The sequence below is a fragment of the Capsicum annuum genome, chromosome 6 (genome assembly GCF_002878395.1).
Source record: "Capsicum annuum cultivar UCD-10X-F1 chromosome 6, UCD10Xv1.1, whole genome shotgun sequence".
Classification (NCBI taxonomy): domain Eukaryota; kingdom Viridiplantae; phylum Streptophyta; class Magnoliopsida; order Solanales; family Solanaceae; genus Capsicum; species Capsicum annuum.
In genome coordinates this window covers 20,471,497-20,477,496 of record NC_061116.1, presented here as the reverse complement: position 1 = coordinate 20,477,496, position 6,000 = coordinate 20,471,497, and positions in this window count along the sequence as shown.

Genomic DNA, 6,000 nt, shown 5'->3' with positions numbered 1-6,000 from the left:
AGCGCATGGTGCACGCTACTCTATTCATCTAGGTGTCATTAAGATGAACAGTGATTTGCGGGAGATCTATTAGTAGAGTGGGATGAAGATAGACATTGTAGAGTTTGTAGCTAAGTTCTCAACATATCAACAGTTTAAGATCGAGCATCAGAAGATAAGTGGGTTCCTATAAGAGTTTAGTATTCCCACCTAGAAATGGGAAGAAGTGAACATGGACTTTGTGATGGGTTTTTCTCATACTCGTCGCCAACATAATTCAGTTTTGATCATCATAGATAGGATGACAAAATCAGCTCATTTCCTACTAGTTCATTCCTCTTATTTAGCTGAGGATTATGCCAAACTCTATATCAGGGACTTGATTAGATTGCACGGTGTTCTGTTGTCCATTATCTCAAATAGAGGTACCTAGTTCACCTCATATTTTTGTAACACATTCTAAAAGGGTCTTGGTACCCGAGTTCACCTTAGTACAACCTTTAATCCTCCAACAGATGGTCAAGATAAAAGGACCATTCATACGTTAGAAGATATGTGGCGAGCGTGTGCGATAGACTTTAAAGGTAATTGGGATGAACACTTTATTTTGATTGAATTTGCCTATAATAACGACTATTATTCCAGCATTCAAATGGCTCCATTTGAGGCATTTTACTGTAGGAAATGCAGGTCTCTCATTAGTTGGTTTCAAGTGGGTGAGACTGCAGTGGTATGGCCTAACTTGGTGTTTGACAACTTAAAGAAAGTTCAGTTGATCATAGAAAGGCTTAAGACAGCCCAGAACCGACAGAAACTGTATGAAGATATGCGTAGAAAGGATCTCGAGTTCGAGATTGGGGAATTTTAGTATTTGAAAATCTTTCCTATGAAAGGAGTAAAGATGTTTGGGAAGAAGAGGAAACTCAGTCCCCGATATTTATGTCCTTACCAAATTATCAGCCGTTGGAGAAAGGTAGCTTACAAGCTCGAGTTGCCTTCAGACTTAGCTTCAATGCATCCAGTGTTCCATGTCTCATTTCTTAACAAATGCATAGGTGACCCAACAAGCGTAGTCCCTATAGAGGCCATAGATATTCAGAATAGCCGCTCTTATAAAGAAATCCCAATCGAAATCCTTAATTACCGGACTCGCAGATTGAGGAACAAATAAGTGCCTCTAGTCAAGGTTCTTTAGTGAAATCAGTCCGTTGAGGGAGCTACTTGGGAAGCAGAAGCTAGCATATGGGCCAAGAACCCTCACCTCTTCTCCACAAACTGATAATGCTCAAACTACACCTATCGAATAAGAATGTAAGCGATCGCTGTCAATATATAACCCAACTAGACAGGGAATATGCTATAAACTTAAGTTGTTTGCGATTTAATCAACTGATAGTTGGATGTTTCCTTGAATGGGGGTTTTGGAGATTAGTAAATAATTGTTGGTCGCTTTAGTTTCTGTGTTTGTAATTAAGAGTTTATGGACAACCATAATTATGTTCACTATGGGTTTTAGTACTTGACAGATGCTAATAGTGATTTAAGATTCTCATAATAGGTAGGACAACAGATTATGTCTAACGAATTACGCATAAATATCTCTCGACCTACTTAACCATTTAATTACCTAATCCTCTCGGACTTAAGGAATTTATATTTACTAATTAGACTTTACCTTAGGTTAATCAACCTTGTTACAACGTCGATTATTAAATTCAAGTTTAGTGTTTCCAAGTCCCTGTCAATAATTCACTTCCTAGTATATTTGATTTCTTATCTCAAGCAAATCAAAGCTGGTGCTATCTATCGTTTGCAACCAATAGACAATAATGAAAATCACAGAATTATAAAGGAGTCCTATTACCTTTAGAATCGAAAACACATAGCATCTTACCAAGACTTAACACATAGATCCCATAATTCGGGTCAAAGGGATTTAGCCACTCATAATGTAATAAGAGAAACAATTAGACGTATTCATAATTTGAAAGATGAACTCACCACAATATCAACAGTAACTAGTGATTCATAGATTAGATCTAATAGAAATCCCGAAATATTGATAAAAATCTATTCAAAGTTAATTGTTTTTCAAGCCAAGAAACTAGAGAGAAAAATAACAAAATATGTGTGTTCCAAAATTATGTTTAGAACTCCTTTAGAAAACCCTAAACAATACTTTTTATAGTTAAGCCTAAATAAGGAAACAAAATCACATATTTTAATAATTCCTCAAATTAGGCGACGATATTCGTGACACCTAATCAAGAGTCTGATGACTTATCACAAATGTCATCAGCTCCCTCTTCAGTTTTAGCACTTCCTTCTTAAGGATGACGATGAATCCTGATGACTTATCAGAAATGTGATGACATATTAGAAAATTTTATCACTTCTCCACCTCAGCTCACATGTTCCGCCTAAGGCTAACGGTGACTCTAACGACTTATCAACTCTTTGATGACTTATAAGAAAATGTCATCACAAATTTCTGCAGAGGTCCATTCACTGTTTAAGTATGATGGTATATATAAAATCTTATCACCAGGCTAATGACTTTTCAGAAATATGGTCAGCCATACTTCTCTTCTATTTGCTATAGATTTTAACTCTTTTGCTTCCATCCCTGTTGGTTGTCTTGCATCTTGTCTTCTACTATAAAATCATAGATAAAACAATCAAAAAAAGTTTCTTAAGACCCTGCAATTATTCTCAGTTAAAAGCCTTAAATGTGTTAGTGTCTGCTCACACATCACAAACTCAGACTCAACCCAAGGTAACAGTTTTTATTTGAATTACTCATTCCCATATTCAGATATAGCTACCAACGTAGTATCAATTAATGTTGCATACACAAACATGCTTTCACAAATTAGTTTAATTGTGTGCTTATACATCAGACATGTATGTTCAGTATTCATATAAACTCAACTTATCAGTAATCACGGTAATGCATTTATGAATCATGTTAAGCTATGTACTCATGCATCAGATATGGATGTTCAGTATGATAAATCAGTATATCAGTAATTTCATGAAGTTATGTCAAAATTATGAATGTCCAGTAAGCAAGCTTAGTCTATCAGTTCTCCCATCTTAGTCAATCTCATTCGAGGACGAGTGTTCCCAAAGTGGAGATATTGTAAGATCCCACAAAAACCTTAGCTTAACTCAGTCTTTTAAACTTGTTGAGAGGTCCCAGACTAAGAAAATTTTAGATATATGTTCATATTTAGTGTGATTTTAGCCTTCATAAGTTGGAAACTCTATTTTATGACCCTCATGACCTTAAAGTGATGACTTTTAGGTTGAATCATGATTAGGAAGGTCAGTAGATCTTCTCAGACAAGTTTCATATTTTTTCAACCATGTTTGAAAAATGTTTGTGAATCTACAATAGTGTATCGACGCAATCTCGGTGCGGTGCGGCAGCCATCATGTCGATGAATATTTTTCCTTAGCTCCCAGTGGCAATTTCCAGTGAACCGATGAGGACTCAACGCGGTGTGTTGTCCTACTCGTCATTAGTCTAGTTTTCAGTCATTAAAAGGTCTACGTTCTTAGGGATAAATGGATTATTTCCCATCCTTGTTCAGCCCTAAAACACTAGACTCAACCCTAATTAAGAAAAATAAACTTACTTTCTCTCAAGAACAAAACCCTTGGGGCATCAATTTCAAATCAAGAACTCAAGAACACACCACCAATCCCTTAGAGAGCTGGCACTAAGGTATGTAAAGTGTTCATCCAAAGGTATCCTTCCACCCTTGGAGTCCAAGAAACTCTTTTAATAATCCAAGTTTATTGATTTCATAGATTTCTTGCTTGATCTTGAATGTACTCATGATTATGATGTTAATGGTGATATAATTCCATGAGTTGTGCCAAGTTTAATGCAAACTAGTTGATTTTGAATTGAACTTTGTGAACTTTATTTTCAATTCTTGAGTTGCAAGTTGAACATAGAATCAATGATATGACTACATGTTTATTGATAGGTAAAATAACCATGTTTATCAAGTGTTTCTCGAAATGCCTATGTGAATTGACTAGCCAAAGCCTAACATATTGTCATGTAAATTAAATCATATACAAGCCCATGTGTACCGGGTGTTTGATAGAAATGCCTAAGTGAATGGATTCTTAGTAAGCTAGTACCATTACATTACTAAAGTCATGCAGTGATTTACTTTTGATGCTATCGTGTCCTGGGGGTATTTAATACCCGACAATTTAGCTGTATGCCTAGAGCCAGTGTTAGTTATAGAGTAGTATTCAGTCATGTCACGATCAGTAGAATTCAGTCAGCTACAGAACTCAAGAAAAACCCAGTAGTATAGTTAACAGAATGCAATAGTATTCCATCAGTCTATGAAACTCAGTAAACTAAGTTTAGTTCAGATAAATAGTATGATCAGCAACAGTTCAGTCTAGCCTAGAACAATTAGAAATCACTCCAATGTGTATTCAATTGGGAGTAGGATTCAGCACCGAGTGAACCCAAGGATGGGGACTCACCTAAATAGTAGAGGGTGTGATCCTTAGAAGAACTCCTTATGTTCCAGAACTACGTCACCATCATAGGTTGAGACCTCAACTTTCCAGAATGAGGGTTGATGAGGTGATCTACCTGCTAGTTGAGGGTACCACCATTCTCGTTTAGGGCAACTTCCAGATTAGGGTGACTCAGCTTGTCTTTACCCATGGCACGGTACTGACACCCTTCCAAGCTGGGTTACCGGTCGGACCCCAAGAAGCTTAGAAAGGAGTATGTCGGTTAGATGATTACTTGCCACAGTGTCAATTGAGAACTTAGTACAGTTCTACAGGAAATTAGTACTATCAGATACAATCACTTAGCTCAGTGCGGAACTCTATATAATTCAACAAAATTGAGTCTGTCAGATATAGTCACTCAGTTATCAGTAATTCAATATTAGTAGACTCAGATATAAGTTAATAAGTATTCAGACTCAGTATCTAGTGTTATCAAAATATCAGTTAAAGTTTATGTATTCATGTATGTACTCTCATTCAGTTATACTCATGTCATTCAGTCATTATTGTTCATGCATATGATCCCATGTATTTCAGCCTACCCCACTTTGCATACCAGTACATTTAAAGTACTGATGCATACTTTTCTTTGTGCTTTGATGTTTTATATCATAGGTTCAGCCGCACAGGCTCCCGATCATTCTTAGTAGTCTAGATATTCAGCTCACAGAGTTAGTAGGGAGTCCTCATAGTTCGGGGACATGATTATTTTCCTTTAGTTTTTCATTTTATCAGTACTTTTTTTAGTACTTGAAGTTAGTTGGAGGCCTTTCCTATCAACTCCACTTTTAAGACATTTTAGAGGCTTTTCAGGCTAGAGTATTTTTCAGACGGATGTTTCATTTTTTGAATTGTTATACCTTATTCAGTTTTATTTCAGATTTGAACCTTATGGCAAGTTTCCACCTAATTTCCTTAGATTTACAGTATTACTATTCAGTTGTTGCAGGAGGTACCAATCATGGGTTAGCTTGTGGTCCCTAGAGATTATGATCACTGTGTAGCATCCGGGGTATAGACTCGGGGCGTTATAGCAAGTCCTTCTTCCTCTACAAAAAGTACCCCACTAATCTCCTCACAAGGTGAATAGCCTCAGCGGTTGAGCGACCTGGCATGAAATTGAGCTAATTCTCAGAGATTGTCATGATTCTTTTAATCCTCAACTCTACCACCCTTTCGTAAACCTTCATATTATAACTCAACAACTTAATACCTCTATAGGTGTTGCAACTCTGGATGTCTCCCTTGTTTTTATACAATGTTGTTTACTAATCTCCTCCACTACCCTATAGAAGAACATGTTCTCTCCATGTTTAAGATCATTCCTCCACTTCCATAGTTTTCATACAATACATGCAGGCACTGCCTTCAAAATAGACCTACACTTAGGAGGAGCATCCATGTTCCACCAAGTAGTAAGAAATACCTTCAATTGAGATCTATAAACACTAATACCAACAATGT